General features: G+C 42.2%; 1 long non-coding RNA gene across 1 annotated transcript in view; it reads right to left on the bottom strand.

Moving 5' to 3' along the window:
- Nucleotides 1-23,578, bottom strand: part of LOC109310027 — a 38,629-nt gene extending 15,051 nt beyond the window's left edge. Inside the window, exon 1 of the long non-coding RNA XR_002101122.1 lies at nucleotides 23,504-23,578. This is a non-coding gene — a long non-coding RNA (uncharacterized LOC109310027). The remainder of the gene's footprint in view (nucleotides 1-23,503) is intronic.
- Nucleotides 23,579-23,944: the final 366 nt, after the last annotated feature.

The following is a 23,944-nucleotide window of genomic DNA, read 5'->3' as shown; positions in this document are numbered from 1 at the left end:
TAGATGATCTGCTCAGGTCCCTTCCGACCCTAGAAACTATGAAACTATGACCCTAGCCCCTCACTGGGCCTTTTGGTCCCCCTTTCCAGGAGCCACTGGGGTCCTGTGGCCCCCCTGTAGGACTCAGGCATCATGCTGACTTATCTGGCCCCATCCTGTCCCCTCATTGGGACCATTCTATCTGCCCCCTTACTCCAGGGTCTTCCACCCCATGGGGCTCAAGTGTCCAGAGATATGCCTGGCCCCTGTGCCTGGCCTTAGATTTGGGTATCCCACCAGAATGTGGGGACTGGGGTTTTAAGGTGCCCCTCCTCACCTTTCACTAGGTAGGCATCTGGCCTGGCATTTCTGGGGAGCTGCCCTGCCACAGGCAGCTGCACCAGACCACCCTTCCCCAGCAGGATGCAGTTTTTTGTAATACCCAGGACCAATGCAGGCCTAGCTGCCCTGGTCTTATCTCTACAAGGCTACTCATAGTTCCTGGGTGGCTGCTGGCTGCCTCTTACTTGCTCAACTCTCCAGAGCCCTCCTCGGATGCCCCCCTTCCAGAGGCTGAGCTTCAGCCTCCTTCATTTCAACCTTCCGTCTTGCTGAGCCTTTCTTCCCCTAGACAGTGATATTCCCCACTCCCCCCAGTTGAGGGGACCTTTAGCCTCCTTAGCCTCTGGCTCCACCTCCAGGCCAGTCGGGGTGCCAGATATCTCATCATGGCACAGGTCTTCCCCTTGCATTGGGCTTCATTGCCCTTCAGCCTTCTGGCCCTCGACCTCTTGTATTGACCAGTTGGGGTGCTCTGGTTCCAACACTGCAGTAGCTGACTTTCTTAGGCAGCAGGAGTCCCCATCTGGGCCTCACCACACAGCCATTTCACACTGGGATTGCTTAGGGCCCCAGAGATCTTCGTAACACAGCTCTACTCTCAACTCAGTTCTCCTGAGCCCCAGGCCCCAAGCCTGCCTGCTCTAATTTAGGGGCTTGCCTAGCCCCTGTGTAGGCCCACCAACAATAAGCCCCTTCCCAGACTGGGCCTTGTTCTCTTTAGGCCCAAAGCCTCCCTGGGGCTTGGGACCTCACTGGGCCCCTAGAAACCTCCTACCATCCCCATAGTTCCTTCCTTACCTCCAGGGTGTTCTGAGCAGCAGCTCATCCAGGTGTTGTTGCTCCCCAGCTGCCAGCAGCAGACTGCTGCCACAGCCCTGAGAGCTTGGATCTAAAACGCAGTGGTGGATTTATGGTTAGTGAGGCCCTGGGATCCAAGCAGGGTGTGGGGCCCCACCTGCCATGGCACAGCACATCCGTGGGGGAATTAGTGTGGTACACTGGCCGTGGGAGAGAGGCAGTGGCCGGAATTTCCTGCCAAAACAGCTGAAGAAGCCCACAACCACTTGGGCAGGAGAGAGGGCCACAAACAAAATGCAGGAGGCTCTCCAATGGTGACAGTGTCAGCGGGAGGGCCCCCTGTCATTGGGGGCTCCATGCTGCTGCACAGTTTGTTTAATGGTAAATCCACCACTGTTAAAATGGCTGCCTCATCAGGGCTGGCCTGCATGTGCCAGCTGCCTACTCTCAGCCTTAAAGTAGCAGACACCAAAGGTGCTCTACCACACACCTTCCCCCTTAAAATGGCTATGGGGGGGGGGGCTTTCTGCTGCTCATCATGCAGGCTCATCTGTTGCCCACTAAGTGGCAAGCACCCTGACGGTGCTCCGCCACACACACACATATATAATATGCACATATATACTATTTAAATAATGTGTTCTAGCGATTTGACAGAAGCTTAAAAAACTGAAGATTTGGGGGAGGGGTGTGGGATTGAAAATTACATCAAACGATGAAACCTAACACAAATGTAAACATATTGTGTAATGCCAGCTTAATGAGCACTCCTCATCATTTGCTCTTTTTCCAAATAAAATGTTACCACTTGAAAAACTATTAGAGAGATCAAGATAAGATCCCTCTGTGACATAAAGAGAATCCGAATTACACATTACGCTTCCAGCCAGTGGATCAATGGAAAACTACAGGCAGATTTGCTTAAAGTGCTCTAGCTGCTCTACAACTTGTCAACAAGGTGAGTCAAGCAGGCTTGATGATCATCAAAAAAAAAAATCTCAGAACCTTGAGGGATATCCCCAGGCATTTTTACAGTTTTCAGTGCAGTCAGAGGATACATTTTAATCCTGCCTGATGGTGAGTCTGACTTTGTTTTCACTGACTTTGAAAGCATACTCAGCATGCGTGATTATGTGCCTAATACCCACAGTGTTGGGAAAGGGAGACAGAGAGATTGAGAAGACTCCCTCATGGTTTCCAATCTATATATGATCCCATTCTGTAATACATAGTATATTGGCACACTCATTTCCCATCCTGGTTGGTCCAGGATGCTCAAAGGGTAATGCAATTCTAATGCTAAAACTTAAGTGTACTTTTTTCAAATCTCAAAATGAATATTTAGGTACATATTTGGGCTGGATCATCTTTCAGCCTAACTGACTGTCCCATCCCTAATCTGAAGGCAGGACACAAATGTCCATTCATTGTTTCCTCTGTCAAACAAGTAACCAACAATCTTTGTTTTTCCTCATTCCAATGGAAAATTTTTAACTGTATTTGGTCTAACATGCACAAATATGTAACTGCCAATTACAGGATTACAGCATTTATTAGTCAAGAAAGTTGTTACAGTGCCTCAAGGCTTGTAGCAAAAGGGGAAAAAAACAACCTTAAAACCCTGTAAAGTAATGTAGATCTTTGATTCCATCTCAAGTGACCCTCAAAGCTGAAATTTCACCTTTGATTTCACTTTGAATTTCTTGGAAGACTTTTTTTTTAGCCTCATTACCTAATGTTGACAAGGCACTGGTTATGCTGTCAAATATATTGATAATAAAGAGAGTGATTTTGGAGTCACGCACCATTTAAAAAGCTTAGACTGTATTTTTCTGTATACCCTACAAAGAAAGTGCATACATCGGTAGCTTGGGTTTCAAAGTATACCACACAAAAAGCTTCAATCAAGATTATTACAGGGAGATGTTTAAGGGTAGAATGCTTTGTACAGGTGCATTTTTCTCACAGGCCAAATTCTTATGGAAACTCCAAAGTATATGTGCGAATCCTGGGGAGTTTTGTGCTCAGTTGATGGAGCTCTGGCTTTGGACACACAAGACTAGGAATGTCTTGAATCCTGACAGGAGGAACAGTGGTTTGGAGACTATGCCAACCACTTTGCAGATTAGTAGAGCTGGATGAATAGCTCGTAACACGTAACGAATGCAGTTCATTTTGGTCTCTCTCCTCTTCACAACTTGTCTCTGAGGAGATCCTGATTTTTTCTGATGTGTTGTTCAGAACTATTTGGGGGAGATTTTTCATCAGCGACTTGTGGCAACTATTTGATACTTGAACTGTGTTGCTTGGTTTCCAGCAGACACATAACTGGAGCACCTTCTGCTGAAGGACTGGATTATCCTAACCAGTTTCTGGGGCAGAATCAGTGGGCCAAATTCTCCAGTGTGACCACTCTTTGAAGAACAGAACAAGGAGAAAAAAGAGGAGCATGGAAGGAAGGACCCAGCAGCAGCTGCTTAGTTTGTCTGCTGGCTCTATGCCCGACCTTGACTGAGCCCCAGCATAGAAAAGTTAAACAATTAAGAGTAGCTGAGATAATGTTCTTACCCTGTCCCTTGCCCTCCTAGCACACCTGTATTCTGTGAAATCATAGAGATGGAAAGGACCTCAAAGGTCAGCTAGTCACAGATGCAGGATTTGCTATTCCTAAACCATATAAGAGAGATGTACAGCTTCTTACTGAAAACCTACAAGGGTGGAGAGTCCACAATTTCCTAAGGGACCTTGGCCCATTGTTCTACTGCTCTGACTGGTAGGAGAGCTCAGATGGGCTAGTGGTGTTGAAACACACAGGTAGAGATCTGGCAGCTTTCTAGTCCTTTTAGTGCTGTCAGCGTGGCACAAAGGGCTTGGATGAGTTGAGAATCTGGCCCAAGACTTTCTTGTCATGAACTTCACTGGCTGCTTAACAAATGGCTTTCTCTATATTTCCCTGTCCACTACACCCATCGTAGAAAACTAACATAAAATCTAACACAAACTCTAAGAGCAGTCAAAACAAGTTCATTTCTTTAAACATTCATGGAAACATTTTCTCAATGTTCACCCAGCTTCCCCGATTAGTGATCCTAAGTAGGTGAGACATTTTGCAATCCCGTGCCTGCTATTGGCTGATGCAGTCCTTGGTGGATGGTGAGCTCAGATGTATTTTCCAAATAAAGCTACTGCTGTTCTACTGCATCTGAGTACAGGGGCCAAATTGTGTCTTCCATTTTAGTCTCCCTCCTTTACAGGTCCCTGAACTTATGCAGCTAGTGTACTCAGAGAAGAGACTAGATAGTTCCCAGATAAAAACAAAGGACAACTTATACTGTACTATCTCACAAGTTTTTAAGTTGACCAATAAACATGTATAAAAACATTATAATATCATTCTCAATTGCATCCTGCCAGCCAATGACTACTTTAATGCTGTTATCTTTTAGGCAACAACATTTCTGGACAAAATTCTGCCCTCAAATATGTTCACGCTGCTCTCATTGAGGGAGTTGGCCTACGTAACAAGTTTTACTGAGTGTCGGGGAGGTGGGTGCACAAGCTTCAGAACAGTTCAAACGATTCAATTTTTTCTGTAAGCTAGAGAGAGAATTTTTCCTGCCTCTATGACAGGTGACTGCCATTTGATGGATAAGGATGAAAAGAACAATACCTATGGGCAATTACCATTTCCTTATTCATAGCAATTCAGGGATCACAGAGGTATTCCTCATACTTCATTCCTCAGAGCATTCCTCATCCCTTGAAATACTAATCAAAGGATTTGACTATATTGTCAACCTGACAGCTCACTTGACAAGGTTTTAAAACTGACCGGTTGTCTTAGTGCTCCCTATAAATCATTTGCCATGACCTAGTTGTGCATTTTTCATTTCTTTCGTGTCTATTTGCTGTTTGACAGAGGAGCCTGTGCTGTAACTGCTCATTTAATACCAGACAGCGTAATACCCTTGCAGCCTGGCGTGATTGTCAGGTTGATTTCATTAGTACGATAAGATGCATAGACTCCTTTTTATCTCCTGTATTCTCCTTCTCTCTCTCCCGTTCTCTGTAATTTGGGTCTTTAAAGTCCCTGCTGTCTCCTGATCTACAGATAATTGTTTACTGTAATACTAGCCAGGAAAAGAGCTGATAAACTCCAGATGTAGCTGAGTCCTCAAATTCACTTTCCTTGCTCTATGCCTATGGCTATGGACCTCTGATAACATTTTGCTGCTGTCTGAGGTCCTTTAAACCTGCTAATAAAAAGAGGCCATTTAAGATGGACAGTGATTGTACATTATATGACCTGGGTGGGTTGTTAGGGTTTATTTTCTGGGGTTTGTTTTTTTGGGTTTTTTGTTTTGTTTTTACAAGCTTCTTATTTTTCCCCTGTCCTGTTCTTGTTGCCTGGCTGTTACCACCCCCTCCCCCCTGCACTGTATTCTTTGAAGTCTAATCATGTTGTGCAGTGACAGGATCCAGGATGCTGTATGTTAAACCCCCTAGACCAAGGAGATGGAAAAGAGTATTAACATAATTAACTTTTTTTTTTGCCTAATACTAAGCTTCTGGTTCCTCTAAGATCTCTGCAAGACTGAACTTGGGAAAGGACAGCTTGCTACGGAGCCTTCATCTAAAACTTCACCTGCACTGGAAGCAATATTTTTCACAGGCTTGAAAGTGTATTCTTGGTTGTGGCTGTTGTTCCTCAACTTTGCACATCTCTTAACATGTAGATCTGGAACGGAAAGCATTGGAAAAAAGTAGGAACACTATTTCTCTTGATATCCCAGTCTCCTCTTAAACGGCAGATGCAGCACACAAGGTCCTGCTTACAATGGAACTTTAAACTGAGTTTGTAACTGTTTCATGACACTATTGGCCCACATATAGCAGAGCTAATATTCAGCTAATAAATGTGGCATCCTTGGCTGGCAACTGGATAACTTCCTGTAACTGGTTGAACACCGTGCTCCAAGATGTGTACTAAAGACCACCTATCCATTCCCGTGTAACCAGTTCAGCTGGTTTTCCACCTTGCAGTCACTGTACAATAGGATGTCCCTGGATGTTTTGTTTTGCAGGCTGCAGTTGCTAGTATAAGTGCACATTTTTTAAGCTCAATCATTTGCTGAAGCACTGTACAATAGTTGTCCAGATACTACCAATGCAGTGATGCAAGCACAGCTAAGCAATGTCACTGTGGATTTGCGAACGGGGTCAGCACATTTCCCTTGTAAAAAAACAAGCAACAACAAACAAACCAAAAATGCTGCTTTGTGGACATACATAGCCACATCTTTCAATAAAGTGGTTAGAAAAGTATGACCGGACTTCCAGTGCAGACAGAGTTTAAGTATCTTTTAAATCTGATTTTTAGCCCAGTTTCACAACATCAAGACCCCTGGAATGGATCTGAACATGTTAAGCATCTTGTAAGATGGTAGGGGATTCACAATCTGAACCTGGATCAGTCTTGCAAGTGGGTCTTAAGTATAATAATACATATGCATATTTTCAATACCGTCTATATCAAAGTTACCAGGCGTATTTGGCAAAGTGTCAAGCCAATTTAGATTTGAACTCACTCTCTGCCATTAAACTTTGACCTTATTCAAGATCAGTATCTCCATACATTTCTAATGAGGCAGCATTTCTTCCTGAAGTGCTGACTCCTTTTCACAGAGTAGGTGAGTCTGACAACCGATGGCAGCCTGAAGACTGGTTTCTGCCTTAGTGACACACCTGCTGGAAAGGAACTTTCAAGAAACGTGTAATTGGGAATTTACTGTTATAGCTGGTCTATGCGATATGAAGCCTATTTCTTTGTGATTGTATAGGTTGTTCTCCCTACACCATCTGTGTTCCCACTGACTAGCAGCATTCTCAGACTCCACATCTCCATTACGGACACAGAAGGTTTACATTACTTTTTCCTTCTCTATATATTATTGCCTTGGAAGGGTGTATTTGTGCCTTTCCTTTTACATCCCTGGCAAAAGACATGTTACATGGGAGGTACTTTTTTCTTTTGCCCTTAATCGCAAAGGTAAGCTTTGTCATGAACTGAGGCACTCACCTTCCCCATGGAAGCAGTCTATTAGGCCAGTGTTTCTCCATTACCGGGCTGTGAGCCCCTTGCAGGGGTACCGTGACATGGGAAGCAGCAATGGCTGGAGTTGTCACTTTTGTCACAGCTCTTCCTGGTCCAAACCCACATGATACCCACAGAAGCAGATTCATGCCAAACAGGTGGGATTGCCCCATGTCCCTCTGTTTCTGGAAGGAGCATATGGAGTTGGCCTGGGGAGGGCTATTTGGCTGTAGCACGTCACACTGCCCAGCTGGAAGAGTCAGGCTGAGTTTGAAGCATCTCTGTCCACTGTCTGGCTGGAGGAGCCAAGTGTGGCGATACCCAGGGCAGGAAAGACCCATTCCCACCACTGGCACAGGGAAGTTGAATCTCATTAATTACCCCTCTGCTTTTGCCTATTAGTCAATCCTAATACAGCCTGAAGCATGCTGCAGCCCCCTGGTTGAGATATACTAAGGTAAACAGAGGCAGAACAACAGTGGTTCTCAACCAAGGGTGCTGCTAAATTCAGAAAAGTTGTGAAGGGTGCCCCGACTTAAACAGGACAAGAATCATTGTATTAGGCCTTTCCCCTGCACTAGAAGCAATGCATTGTACAGATACAGGTATTAATATAATAAGCTGCCATACCACCATATAAATTATGTTGTCTTTATTGTCCATTCCAGCAGCTAGTAGGTGAATGATAAGGCCTAAACTTCCTTAATAGCTAAATTTATTGCTATGCCGTGTACAAATGAGGGCTAATAGCACTGACACATCTTCACTTTGGTATCTCTGCAATTTCAGTTATTGCTGTCACATGAAGTAGCAAAGCATTTGTATAATTCATCCTTCATCATTATGCTGCCCTATTCCTTTGTAATCTACTTTTAATTGGGATTTACTTCCTGGTGACAGCATGTAAACAGGGATGCGGCTGAAGTAAGGAGGTGATAAGGTAGGAGGGAAAGGATGAAGAATTGAGTCCCTGCTATCTAGTTTCCTTCGTCTAAAATTTCACTATATCTACAAGTATCTTTGAAGATGGATCCCACCCCACCCCTATGCTTACAGTGTCTATTCCCCTCCCCTTTTCAGGTAAACATAATTTATCTTGCTCTATGGCTAGCATAACTAGTAAGAGCAAGTACTCACAAAGTGTAAATTAGCCAGTGACAATAAATTGTCAGATTGCCTCTGAGGCAGAAACAAATGAATAGCTTAGTTTATTAATCACATGCCACCTTCACCTTTGATGTCTTGATGTTCCAGTTTTGGAGCTCCATTAAGCAACACTGAGTGACTGCTGCAGCAGCCTTCACTAAACCAGAAATTTTGTTGGCAGCACATTTCAGGACTTCAAAGGCGGTAAATTACCCTGAGATTGTTTCATTAAAGTGCCCTTCCCAGTGTGAACAGCAATAACAGGAGAATCAAGATCAAAGAGCATCCATCTCTCTAGATTTGTTACATCAAAAATTACATGCTGAGGGTGTCTTTTTCACAAATCATGTCGCCTCCCATTCCAGTAAGAATGGTTCTAATTAGACCAGAAGCCTCCCTGGCTGCCCAGAGAGTTATGATTGTCATTAATACAGCTGTGGATACCTTCCCTCTCCCAACTAAGCCATTCCTCCATAAAGTTAGCAATGTCTCTGATGTGCCTCTGGAGCCTAATTAGAAACAATTATGCTGATTAGCTGATTACAGGCAATTCTCCACAGATTCTCAGGAGGAACTTTTACTGGGGCACATATTTATTTTGCTTATTCTTTTGCTCTCTGCCCTTCAGCTGACTTGACAAAATCTTATCCCTAGTTGCCTTCTATCCAAGTGTCAGAGGAGAAACCTAAGCGAAACTCAAGTTGGAGACAGACATGGGAGTGTACAGAGAAATGATTTCAGGCTAGATTCCTGATCTATCTTCCTGATGCAATGCATTGAGCAGCAGACAGCAGAGAGAAATGATCTACAGACTGATCTCTTGCTGTGATTTATGGCATCATTGTCAGGCACTGGCTCCAGTCTTCAAGTCACTGGAATCTGCACTGATGTAGCATAATCAAAGCAGGGGAAGCAGTGAAATGGAAAAGGCAGACTTTTTGCCAGCTGACCTGCCACCATCTGGGGTAGCTGGTTCTTTTTCAAAATGGCGTGTAGGATACAATAGACATTGATAAGCTTCTGCAATAGCGTCCTCCCCTCCTCGCCAAGACACTTGGGAAGAAAAACCATAGGAAAGAAGCATATACAGAGAACAACTGGAATAACTGCTTTCCTCAACAACCCCATTATATGATCGGTATAGGCCCCATCCTCTCATCTTTGCAACTTTTGTCATTGCTCCTTGACGTGTCTCTTCTTAATACTCTTTAAATAGGATACATAGCTACAGTGTGTCCACATACACATCTTATTGTCAGAGGAGCAACTAAAACAGTACAATGATAGCAGCATTCAGTGTACTTTAGAAGAAACTATAAGAAAAGTGGAATATAGGCAGTTATGGAATAATACTCCCGTACAGACAGGTTTTTCCTATCTCTGTATTAGTTAGAGGTTGCTTATGCCTGAAGCATGAGAGATTACATCTCTCCAGCTTTTGGTTTGTTTTGCAAGCTTTATCAATGTAAATCTGGATGTTCTTGCTGTCCATATAAATGCCCAGTTTTTTTTAAGCTCTTGGTCTCAATAATACATTGTGACAGGGATTTCTCCAGGGTTAACTAGGTTTTCTAAAAAAGGTTTATTGGTTTCAAACATGCTACCTTCAGCATCATGCCATGTCCCCATGCTCTTGTGCAAAGAGAGCAAGTAAATTGTAGCATCTGGTCTACTTTCTCTACACTGTTATTTAGGAGAAACCTAAGTGAAACTCAAGTTGGAGACAGATGAGGGAGTGTACAGAGAAAGGATTTCAGGCTAGATTCCTCATCTACCTTCTTGATTAAATGCATTGAGCAGCAGCTTGTCCCCACTTTGTCCATTTCTTCTATAAAATAAATAGCTCATCTTTTAGCACTCTACATGTATTTCCCTTATGCCTTCTAGAGATATTGGCTAGAAAAAAAATACAGTATTCCAAATTAAGTACCATTGAATATTTTCAGTAATCTTTTCTGTCCCAATTATACCTGTTAATACTTTTGTTTTTTTGTTCAATGCCAAGCACTCAGATTTGTTTTTCAAGGAATTATCCAAAGGATTACCAGGTTTTCCCCTTAATTGCTACAATTAAGTGCACTGAAGTAAATGGAGTTACAGTGATCTGTAACTGTGATAAGTTTTACATCACCAATTAGGGTAGTGTATAGCTGTGATACATAAGCAGAGAAACAGGCCCTAAAGGTGTTTGCACATGTGACATTTTCATGATGTACACGTGATGAAAATTTCCCTTTGTCTGGCTTAATGGCATTGCACATTACACATACACAAGTTGGAGGTGTTTAAAATCAGTTTGCAATGTTGCAACTTGGAACATTGCAGCCATTAGTCAGCTCACTCCCCGGCCAGGCAGGGAGAGGCAGGCAGGCTCTACAAAAAAGGGATCTGACCCCTCACTGCATGTACCTCTGGCAGGCTGCTATGGACAGCAGGACACCTGTGGCCACCTGGGAACAAGCTGGCTTGCCCCTGAGGAAATGCAGGGACATGGAAGGAGGGCAGTTGGGTGTGCTGGCATCCAGAGAAGGCAGCAGGGACAGTGCATGGGGCACAGGGCTACTTGGGTAAACTAACTTCCTTGAATCCACCCGGGCTTCCAGTGCCCCCATGCACCATCCCCACCACCTTCTCCAGCTGCCAGCACACCCAGCCACCCTCCTACCACCTCCCCATGCTGCCCCATGGGCAAGCCAGCCTATTCCCAGGAAGTCCCCACTGTCCTGCTAAGAGCAGGGGCCTGCGCCTGCTGAAGGCAGAAGTGGCAAGGGGCCCAATCATTTTTTCTGTGGAGCCTGCCCGCATCTCCTGTAGCTGCAGGGTGAGCTGGCAGATTAATGGCACAGATTAATGGCCACCCAGCCAGAGGCAGGCAGACTCTGCCAGAAAAAAAAAAAAAGGGATCAGGCCCCTCGCTGCTTCTGCCTTAAAGCAGGCACCTGCAGCTGTCCGGACAATAACTTATATATAGTGATGGAAAATTAAACCCACAATTTAAAACCCACCAATTAAAAACTCTCCATTTCAATTTAGGGGGCATAGAATACAACCCTAAGGACTAAAACCCCATCATGTGTACAAGCACCCTCTATCTGTCTTTTTTTTTCTCTCTCACTAAGAACATCCTTGTTGGCAATGTTGATTGTAACATTCCAGTAAGACAAAAACCACATAGTGACTCCTCATCAACCATGTTCAGAGCACTTGGTTGCCACTTGATACCACTCCTGACAAAATACCGTAACTTGGGATTCAGTTGAATTGTCGTTGCTGGTTGGCTGGAAGGAAAATCATATCACCAGGGAGATGAAATTCCATTGGCCTCATTCTTGAATTTGGCTTAGACTTTGAAAAACTTTAAATGCAGGTAAAGATGTATGAATTATGCACATCCAATGATGATATTGTTCAAAATATAAGTTCTTTCACACCTGAATATAACCTTTATCAAGTTTTACAATTTTTTTCACTGAGTTATGGGTCAGCTTTCTACCAAATAATCAGATTATTGCAAGAGAAAGTTACTGTCAAGATATGAAGCTTGACATTTAAGATTAAACATATAACCTGGGCGGTACTCCAAGAGGTACCCCTCTCCAATTGAAGGGATCAAAGCAGGTGCACAAGCACTGTGGGAGGCATAGGGACTCTCCTCCCCCTATAGAGCAGAGCCAGACCACCAATGGGGACTTAACCATATACTGGGAACATAACAGGCAAAAATCAGAGGGTATAGTGGACACTACAATGCCCCAAGCAGGTAGGATTCAACAAAGGTTAGACACTTACAATCACTGACAAAAAAACAGGGTTAACAAAATATAAAACACAAACATCAGAACAAACAATACGGGTTGGTGAATATATAAAAAAAGGGCACAAAATGCAAAATGTCAAATGACAAGGAAATATAGGGCCTTGGTACCTGGAGGGAGAGAAAGAGGGGAAAACACAATGGCCCCTTTCCACTGCAAGAAGATTTGCTTCTTGTTAGCTTACTCATCCCAAGTCACTTCAGCTGGGACTTAAGCCTACATCTTCCACATGGTAGGCAGGAATGCTACCACACAGCCACTACTGGTGGTACTGCTTTAGCCTGCTAGGAGTCTTGACCTTCCTGGAGCCCCAGCCTCACATTGAGCTGCCTGGCCTCTGATTGGAGGAGCTAGAAGCAGAGCTGGGAACCTCTCAGGTCACTGCTCAGATCCTTGCTGGAGCGGGGGAGCCTCTCCTGCTGGCTACAGCCTCTCCTAGGGGATCCTGGAGCCCAGTGGGGAGCCTCTCCTGCCGGCTGCACGCCGCGCTGCTGAGGGTCCCACTGCTGCCTGCAGGTCCTGCTCTTTCAGGCTCTTCTGGGGCACTGCTCCTGTCCCACTGGCTCAGCTCTGTGAAGCTCCTTCCCTGTTGTCCCTCACTGGTTTCTCCTGAATCAGCCCATGCTGCCCCTTTTAACCCCCTCCAGGTGACCCAAGGGGCAAATCAGGGAACACGGGGGGAGAGGGGGGAGTCTCTAGGACCTGACTGGTGAGGAAAGGGAATCCCAAGTCCTCCAATCATCTTTTGCCCTTTCAAAACCCCTGGGCCAGGTCACTGCCAGCCAGCCCATCACAAACATTTTCTCAAATTGTAGAAATCTGAGTAACAGAAAAGTCACCAGAAAAGAAGAAAAATCCTTTTGTGCAATATATTGTGGGACCTTTTTCATCATGTTTTCATAGGTCTAAATATACATCTTACATGATCCGGATTCATGGAAAGGACAGATATATCACCAACTCTACGGAAACTGCCCATTCTAATGCCATAGTGAATATGAGGTAGCCACCTGACTTCTTTTCAAAGCTGGACACATAAGAAGGCGCACTATGCCTAATTTCATAATAAAAGGAATAAATGTAGCTGCTGATTATGTCTTCTCATTGCTGAATTTATGCAAGAGCTATGCTGGTAGTACACGAGCAAGTCCTGTAATTTCTTGTGATGCCAGGTCAGAATTAATTAAGATGACCTGTCTTCATTCTGACAGCTAGTGTTCAGCGGTCTTGGTGTTAAAAGTTGGGATGTTTATTCAACTGAAGTCATGAAATCAGTCATGAAAACTACAGCTCTCTTGGTGTTTTAGACTAATATCTCCAAGGGAAGTGTAAAAGCCCTATTGGCTGGACCAAGTTTTGAATGATTTGTGCTTGAAGATCAATGTGAACATTTCTTTAATGTGATGGCCTGAAGGTTGGCAGTGTTGGAGAAGTGCAAGATAGTGGGTTACTGCCATAAGTAACACATATGTAAATCCAGCTTGACTTGTGATCTTTCTTTCTGACTGCTCCAGAATATATGGTGGGAGATGGTTAGCTCTACCAAGTGTGAAGTGTGCTTTTCTGCACTGTCCCTGACTACAGGTATTGCGTTTGTTCTTCCCTTTTGTAAAAACAAAATGCACAATTAACATTTTGAAACATTATAATAGTACGACTATTGGGCCACAATTAAAAAAGCTGATTATTAAACACACAATAGAACTGTAAACAGGTCACAAATCTGTAAATATGTTGATTTGTTACCTTTTGTTCTCATTTCAGGATATACAAGGTCCAGATAACTTGATGTTGATTTAAGAGGCTGAAAACTGGAATCAATTTTTCTTTTTTTTTCCCCCTCCTGTGGCAAATCACAAACACATTTCTGCTTCCTACAACCGATGCATACAGTTCCATGGCCATCTTAAAGACCACTTCCCATCCCCCCTTTGTATTGAGTAAGAACTGTCTTGTTAATTGTGGTTACAATTCCATGTTTAACGAAGGAAATGAGTGCAATGCACTTAAGTGAATTCAGCTATGCTGAATGCTCATTCCTCAGTGGCTGATTACCGATGTGATGATGATGATCAGATGTTGTTTGAGAACTGAGATACGATGATTGGTTTTGATAACCTGAAATTAACAACTGCATTTATAGCTTGTAAATATTCCTTGTGGTGAATTCTCGCATTGCTGGCATAATCCCCTCTTCCTGTACAGACCTCATTTATGAATCCCAAACCAGCGACATTATCCCCAGGATGTAAGACAAGACTCTGTCTTGTAATGCATACTGCATTTACTAAGAAGTCAATAAAGCGGCACTTTCAGGTCTTTTATGTAGACTGATTAAATCGTATGCAACTCTGACAGTTACATTTACACACACTGACCTACTACTTCGTTATAAAACTACAGGCTCTTACGTTCCTAAGACTTTGACTTCCGTGTTTATTTATTTATTTTTCTTCCCCTAGGGATAAAGGGCCTCTTGCTTCAGGTATTGAAGACCAGGTACAGACATTACACTTTTACTGGTATACATGATCAGAAACCATTTTCTATCCGTAACAGAACAGAAGTTTGGCACATACAGACTTGTTTAAAAATGGCAGAACCTGGTCTAAAATTTGCCTTCACAACAAAGGGAGAATGTGTGCAATCTAAATTATGCTGCTTACTGAAAACCATGTAACTTGGATTGATTCCTCCTCCATCCAAGGCGTTTTGAATGTCTGTACCTAGCTGTAGTGTCCTGATGTTCTGTGCTTCTTTGATATAATCTGGTACTAATAACCTCAGTGTAAGGGATACCCAGAAGTGGGCTCAAGTCAATAGAATGGTTTTTTTGCTGTATTTCATTTCATAATAGAGGACAGAAGACTTGGTAAAGATGCCCCTGTACCATCTCTATCCCTAGCTGTATTTTTAAGCTCCATCAATCTATCTACAGCTGAGGTGAGCACAATCCCAGAGGACTGAATTTGCCAAGAGCTGCATGTGAGTAAAGGAGTGTAAGAGTAAACACTTTTATATACACAGACTCTAGACCTATGCTCTGTTCAGAACAAGCAACCCTTTTAATCTTTCCTTTGACCCAAGCCTGCCTCTGGACATCTTGGTGTTCACAACGTGGCAGCAACCCTTCATAAAACCTGAGACCATTAGTAGGATTAGGAGAAAATGATTTTGAAAAACAGATCTGACTGAAAAGTTTCGTGCTATTTTTTTATATTATAGAAGAATGTGGATAAGTGCTGCTTCTACATTGTTGTCACTAGGATCAGAAGCATAAAGACCAAAATACTGCAATAAACCGTATTCCAGTTGACTTTCCAAATAATCAGATTCCTGACACTAAAAGACAACACCACAAAGTAGGTTGATTGCTTGAGATGTTCAGGCTTCTTTATTAGATTGCAGAACTCTGCAAGCTCTATCAAGCCTTCTATCTTTATGAGTTTTCCTACTTCTAGTAGAGAAATGACTGAGTCAAACTGTGCAAGAGTTTGACTCATCCTCCTGAAAGATGAGATATTCCTGGCATGGGCTGTGGAAAGCGCCACATAATGTTGTCGGTATTAGAAACAGAGGATTATATGAAATCAAACTATTCCTCCAAGATTACCTGCTACCGTGGACAAGAGATAGGCAAGGATGCTCTAATGATTCTGGAAATACATTCTGTCTAATTCCTGCTTCAGGGAGGGTTGACAAGGGGTTCATAACTAAGCTTGCCATATAATATTAAAGATTTGGTTGGTGACCGGTTTTCAAAACATGGACAAAATTATCATTTTTGCAGAACTGGTTTATCTAATCCTAGAAGCAATATCAAAAGCTACAAGTTAGACATTACTGTTAAAAATGTTAACCCTGGAGTCAATGGAGCCATGCTTATTTCTACCAGCTAAAGAATCTGACTCTGGGTATTTGGCAACAGTCATAACTGGGGTAAGGAAATTTCTGTTTCTCCCTTGGATGGACATTATCCAAGAACAATCTAAGCTAGGGTTCACTGTGGGTCATGTGGTTTCAGACAAAGTTGAATAATCATGACACACATACAACACAGTTTGATTGGGATGTGGAAATGTGAAAAATGGCCTGCTTCAATTAGTAAGCCAGCAAATAGGGGACCATCAACAGAAGTCCATCTAAGAAATCCCTCCCCTGGAGTTTCAAAGATTTTGTTGCTCCAATGATCTTCAGTCTAAGGTGTTTGGATAGCATGATAACATTTCAGAAATTGTGGTCATTTTCCTGCCATCTCATCTCCACTTGTTTATAGCATGTGTCCAGGTACAAAGTGACAGGGAGAACATACAAAAGAGAAACTAAAGAAGACTGAACAAGACCAATGGTATACCTGGTCCAGTATCTTGACTTAAATAGTGGGTAATATCAGATACTGTGATGAGTGTAGAATAATATGTTCCAAGGGGAAGCAATAGCTGTTGAGAATGGAAATGAGCCAGACCGTGCTTAAACTTGTGTGTATCCATGTGAAATATCTATTATTTTTCCTTGTTAGATTTGTACAGACACTTCTATAGAAAAATTACAAAGATGATGCACAAGTTGATACCGGTTCAGGTATGCATCAGACAGCTAACTATGATACCACTGTGAAACAACTGACTTATAGCTGGAGGACAAAACTAGAATCGATTACTTGTAGGGGGCATTCACTGAAATCTGGGATCACAAAAATCTTTTGAAAATCCTGATCCTGTTTCCACACACGGTTTGAAAAGTTAGTGAAAGCTTTCTGTGGATAAGTGGTATGGGTTGAAAGCTTTAATGTTCAGTTAATGAGAGCAAGGCACCAACAGTTCAATCCACAGAGAGCGTATCGTGCAATCTTGCATTTGTTTAAATGTACCATATTATTAAGTGTTTGGCTTAATTATCTGCCCTTCCATTACTAATATACAAATTGATTCGTAACTTTTTCCCTAGTGGACGTGTGTGCTAGAAGGAATGTATTTTATTGCAACACAAAATCTAATATATTTATCATGCCCAAGAATTAGCATAATAATAGAATTCATAATCTGTTCAGGTAAACATAAACCAAGGCTTCAGAGACATCCATATGTGGTAAGACCAGTTTGCTAGCCAAAACAAAGTCTACTGGTGTTGCTCACATTCCCGAAGAACATGAATATTAGAAGATGTCTAGGATACAAGGAGGTACATTTCCAGACAAGATAAATACAGACAGTAATATAATCTGAGTGTAAAGAATAGGGCTACTGTTGAGATTTTAACACTAAAAAATTTACTGAATTACAAGAGGCACGCCCAGTTGGAATTCTGGTTTTCACAGTCTCTTTGCTTGTCAAACTTAATATCAAGTAAAATAACCTAATTTGACTTGGCAAAGGCACATAGAATATGGACTTGATATCTGTGACACAGGCTTTTGAAGTTTCTTATAAACAGTGTTTTCCTTGCTTTGGAACTGAGGGTTGAATAATAAACAGTTTTTCTGATTCCAAACCTGCTGCTGAAAGCTAAAAATTGGCATGTGAATCAGCAGCTAAGAAAACTCCTCTACTAGGCCCCTCAACCAGCAAGCCACTTAACCATGGGCTTAAATTTAGGCACATGCTTACATGCTATCCTGAGTGCTCACAATTTTCTGAACTGAGGCCTTATAGAACGTGCCTTGTAACATGCTCCTGTGTCTACTTACCTGATTTGTGCAGATAGAACCTTTGTTTTCTAGCCCAGCTACAGAAGCTATTTTTATGTCTTAATATTTGTGCTCTGGGAGTACAAATATTGAGTCATAATAGTAATGGTGAAGCCTTATACCATAATAGCATTGCCTGGGTGTGTATAGGATGATGCAAATTCTAATATTTTTAATTAAGTAGCTTGGTACAAAAACATTAATTGGACTTATTCAACTAATTACACCCATTTAATAAAGACCATAAAGACATGGGCAACTACTTTTCCCAATTTAGACGCAACCATAACTTCAGATGGGAGCCACGTGTCTGCTCCTCTATCTAGTTCAGTTTTCTCTGCCTCTCTTGAAAGCATTGCACGTGAATGTGAGATGTGCTTCTTGACGGAAAAACCCATCTGCCTATCAGGAAACTCAGTACAAGAAGGAACCAGCAGCACTACATTTCACAAAAAGAAATAAACATATATAGGTCACCACAGGGCCGCCCACAATTTTTTAGGACCCCCTGCAAGTTTTGGGCCACCCAATCCATCAGCAAAGATGACCATAGCAGAGTGCAGGACAAATCAGCCTGTGCGGGGCCCCCTTTCCTGCCGCACGGCACACTTACGCCTGTCAATGAACATCCTGGCACGCCGGACGCAGGGGGAGGGGTGACGGCAGGAATTTCTGGCTGGAACAGTTAAACAAGCATCCAGCCTGCTGGGCGGGTGGGCAGACTATACCACAAATGCAGCAGCCACTGCCAAACGCGGGAGGGGCCACGGCCTCTCTGCCCGGCTCTGCTGGGCCCCTTGGCTGTGGGCCCCCTGTGGCCACAGGTTCCGCAGGATAGGACGGGCCAGCCCTGAGTCGCCGAATGTTTGGTATTAATCAGAAATGTGTTAATGTGATTGAAAGATGTTCATTTATTGGTAGAAAAGGGAAAGATCAACGGAGCTGTTCTAAAACACATAGGTGGATTAATATTCAACCACAGAAGAAACAAGCCGGATAGAGGAGGGCTATTTCCTTTTGCAAAAAAAGTCTTATACTCATATAATGTCCATTATGAGCCAAATTCAAGGTGGAAACTAATGGGAAACTATTCTCATTGGAGTCAGTAGAAGTTACCCACTCTTACTCCTGACTTCTGTTCTTTTCATGGGGGACTAGAGCAAGATGTGGATGACATCAGAGTCCACTAGAAGTAAGAATCTAAATAGATGGCACAAGAAGTGTGGTAAGCTAATTTGCCATTAGTCCATGGAAGGAGTCTTGCAGAGTGTTTACATTATAAGGGATGGCAGGTCTCCATCTCTCCCACTTAAAAATAGGTAACTTTTTTCTTTTTGAATTTAAAAAAAAAGAAAAATGATGTGCTTTCTTTGCCTTCTCTCTCTCTTCTGCTGCCAGCTCATAAATGGAGTGGTGCCCAGAGTGTAAAATCAAGTGCAGCTCATGGTTTCTTTTTAACTAGTTTGTTCACGTACTTAATTTGCCTAATTCTTGTAACTTTTATCCTATCGATAATGGATAGACTGTTCCTTCCTTCCCAATTTCCTTTATTAGTTACATCAGGAAGTTTATTGGTGCTCTTTGCATGTAACCCAATAGGGCAAAGAGCTCCACGCTTGTTTTCTGGCCTATGTAAATTAATACTGTCCAGAAATCTAAAGGCAAAGATCAGCAGGCCTTAAAACCCGGAAGATATCTGGTTACATGCCAGAGGCTTTCTCTTCAAATGAAATGACAGGAATCTGGGGGCTAAAGGACTTCCTTTTGATTTTAATGAACTTGACTGGCTCTTGCCTATAACCAGAAATGATATGCAGACAAACTGCAGAAGTCAGGCAAGACACATGCCATTTCTGCTGCTTGCAGTTTATTATTACTCCCCTGTTATATTATTCTCACTTTTTGCTTGTTCTCCTGTGAGCTTAAAGACCTATCATGTCAAGTAGTACCTGCACAAATAGCAAATCACCCGTTAACACTGCTACCTATCTGAATGTGGCTACTTATGAGAATGACAATACAAAGGTTCAACACCTTAAACTTGGAACAGGGCTCTGAATGGCATCAATCTATTAGTCTTTCCTTGCTCCTCATCAAAATAATTAAATGAAAAGCAGTGAATGGGAAATTACCTCCTCAAAATGTGCTTGTTGTATAAGTTAGATTTAATGAGTGAACTTTATAATGGTGTAATATAATAATATGTACTCATGGTGTTTTGTTCCAGTGGGAGTCCTAATTATACTGTTACTTAGTACAGGAAATTGCTGGTTGGAACTACACTACCCAGAACTCTTAACAGAAAGTGGCGCATAGTTTTGCTTATGTAATGAAATATAGAGTGGATAATTAGCCAGAAACTCCTAGGTCTCAGTCTTCTATGTAAATTCTCCAACCTGCTAAATCCTGCATCTAACACACAGCAACATTGGGATAGAGACCTCTTTACTGGCAGTGTTCAAGTGAAGCAACAATCTTGTTGCAAAACCCAATGGCATTTGACAAGATGATGGCTCAACCAGATGGTCATAATATAGTCAGAAGCAGATTGGAAAGGGCTGGGTTACAGTAACATTGACTAAAGGAAGTGTATCAGCCCATAATTTTCCGTGTGAACATCTTGCACATGTATGGATGTGAATTGTCTGCAAATTGTTCCACCTGGAGTTGCCAAGGTCATTTAGAGAGAAATCTCCTTTTCCCCTTCCAGAGCATAAGCATTGACAAGGATATGTTAGCAGATCCAGAAACATTAATAAATGGCATTTGTACTATGTTATGATTTCCGGCTCACTGATGTAAATCTAGAGTAAACCACTGAAGTCTCACCTTTGTAATTAGGACCAGATTCCCATTTTAGTGATGCTGGTATAAGCAAACTGGAGTTACTTCCCAGTATTAAAGTGAAATTGGAGGAATTTAGTCTGTTTTTGTTCTCTGAAATCTTTTTGAACCTCATTGATGTCATCCCATAAGGAAATAATGGGGAGCCTTGATGGGCATGAACAGGGATAGTCTTGGAAGTTGAATCATTGAATCATTGAACCTCATCTGTGTTTGAATAGGTGGGTCTGAGGAACGAATCTCCAGAAGTGACTTTACAGGCTGAATATGTCCAGCTCAGCCCAACCCTAATTAATATTTTTTTCAAATGTCCCAGGTATTTCTCTTTAATCACTTTACATCTCTTGCATCCCTGTTTCCATGTGCCCAACTCCTTCTCTTTAACCCACTTCCCTCTCTGCAGTGGCCATTGTTAATATCTGCCATAGCCTTGTGTATGGCTATATTTGACTAATTCTCATTTATTAAAATAATTACCTTAATGGATCCTAATTGTAAATCACTTGGTAATACGCTTCCCTTTGCTTGTACACATATTTTTATATTAGTCATTAGAAAAGCAAGACATGAAGCAAACGGTATAATTACTCAGAAAGGACCTGGAGCTAAACTAATAAAAATCAAAGGGAGGGAGAATGAAGTGCTTTCAACATTTTTTTTATAGTAACTGGGACATCCTGTGTCACAAATGACTTTCTGAGAGGGCTGGGGTGTGATTCCTTTCTGATGCCCTATGGCAGGACAGCAGTGTCAACAGAAGCTGTCTTATAGCAAAGATGATGTTTCAAAATGTGCTTATTGTATGTCAAATTTCTGTTTAAAGTCAGATCAGAAATAAAAATCAAAGCTGCCAGCCACCTATTGAACTGCAGTATATCAATAAGGATTCTGCAAAGGAATGAAATGAAATACGGTATGTGACTGACAATTTCTAAACAGCTTGCATATTTTTATAACTTTATTCCACTTCTTTTCCTTGGGGGAAACAACATTTTGTGGTTAATAGGTAAAATTAAGAAATGCTTTCAATGTTTTGGTTGCTGTAAGTCACAAATAAAAGTTTAGCCACAGATTCATTCATTCTTAATCATAGCCTAGTGAGCTACACACCAAGCCAGGCAGAAGACTCTCCTTAACTGAGATGTGGCATTAAATATCCCAGCTCTATGGATGGCTGAATTATGTTCAGCAAATAAGTCATTTGTGATTTTTTTCCCTTTTTCTATCATGTAGCTGGGGTTTTAAGGTTTCCTCAGCTGGTATAATTTCAAGTGCTTCAACACAGCTCTGTTAGATCAGACCAGCAATAAATATCTGTATTGATGTAGGTATAAACTTCCTACCCTATCTGTGAGGGAATGAAAATGTACTGTCTAAGACAATTTAGGCTTACCCAGTGTCACTACTTTTCCCCCGCAAACATATTCCATCTGTGTCCTAAAGCAGGGGGTGTCAACCCGGGGTACTTGAGAAGGCCCTAGCGGGCACATGTGCACAGATGGGGATAGAGTGCCTCCATCCACCACCCTGCACTGCTGCCTCCCAGGAGCAGGGCCAGGGCAGGGTGGAGGCAGCAGCACCCCTCTGTGGGCTGCACAGGGGCTACCTGGCCAGCTAGACATGGTGGGAAAAGCTTGCATATGGCAGCTGCCACCACCACCCATCACTCTGCACCCCCCCACCCAACTCCACATTCATCCACGGAGGGTACACTTACTTAAAAAGGTTGAAAACCCCTGCCCTAAAGGGACTACATGGGAAACAACTTCAGTCATTTGCCACTTTTTTTTAGTTCTTTGCTATTGTCTTCCAATAGCAACATCAGTTGGGGCCAATGTTAATAATGACTTCTGTGATACTGGAATTCTTCTACAAAAAGTCCTGAAACAAGCAACTGTTGAGACACGGCCAGGAGCTGGAGCCAAGTGAGTGAAAGCCTTCCTTTACCATCTCCAATCACTGTTTGGAAGTCCCTTTCCTTCTCTCTTTACTTTGTACCAATATCAAAATCATTTTACTTTTAAGTGGGTAAATACAGTAGAAATAAACCATTTATATTGAAGTATTCAAGAGTGGTTAGACTCTGTGTACTACACTGGTATATATCATCACAATAAACTATGCAAACACAACCCCATAGCACCAGTCCATCCTTGTTTCATACTTTTTTATTTGTCTATACAATATTATGGAAGCCATGTGTCTCCAGTCTACTCTCACAGATTAAAATCTGGAACATAGCTCAACCTCAGAAATCTCAAGGGAAATGGGAGAGGGGGAAGCACCAGCAGAGTGAGATAATGGCTATAGCTCCTCCTATAGGTTTGGGCTTACGTGCCCAGCAGGTTTTTCTTGTTTGTTCGCCCAGCCTATCTAAGAAGGGGGTGCTACCACCTTCCATTACTGCTGTTGCTGCTAAGAGAAGAATTTAGAGCACACAAACACCTGAATTGTCCTCTCACTAACTTTGCAATTGTATAAGGCCATTGACCTCAATGGAATTATTCTTGGTTGACAGTAATGTAAGTTAGAGAAAAATCAGACTCTAAATATCGTAGCAAGCAGGCAAACTCAGAAAAAGTCTTATTTTTCAATCTTCCTAATTTTGATGATGGCAATTTGCATGACACGTAGTTTATGTTGTTATATTTGTCAGATGGCCTCAGATTTGCATTTAGGTCAGCTATTAGCAGGGCCTCTACATATTAACTTGTAAACAACTTAAGCACTTCACCTTGTAACTAAGCTCACTTCAAAGTTATTTTAGTCATTTGAGACACAAAGTAAAAAGCTACTCACCTGAATGCTCACATGATATAAGTTTCTCAGATCTCCTGCTTTTCCAGGATTTCTTTTATATAAAATTATGACTCTTATAAGCCTTATTGTAGGCCGTGATAACTTATTCACCACTCTGTATCGAGTCTGAAATTCCGTATTTGATTTATGTTGTACATGTCTCACATAGCTCAGTTTGGCTCTCACAGTTTCGTGGGGCTGTCTTCAATTTAGTCTGTTTGATTATGTTTTCAATTCAGCTGACTAATGCAAAGTATTTCATCTAACCACCAAACAGAGTCATTTCAATGCTGTAACACTATTTGTTTTGCTCTCCAATGGTTCCTTTTTTGGCCATGATGTCATCTGTTTATTCTTGTGCCTTTAAAGTGATGGCTATGCTCCCTTGAAATCCTTCATATCCTTCTTTGTGATGTAATTATTGTGTGAACAAAGCTAAAT

The sequence above is a fragment of the Crocodylus porosus genome, unplaced genomic scaffold, assembly GCF_001723895.1.
Source record: "Crocodylus porosus isolate Cpor-Errol unplaced genomic scaffold, CroPor_comp1, whole genome shotgun sequence".
NCBI classification, from domain to species: domain Eukaryota; kingdom Metazoa; phylum Chordata; order Crocodylia; family Crocodylidae; genus Crocodylus; species Crocodylus porosus.
Note: the sequence above shows the minus strand (reverse complement) of the source record. Positions and strands in the feature narration are given on the sequence as shown.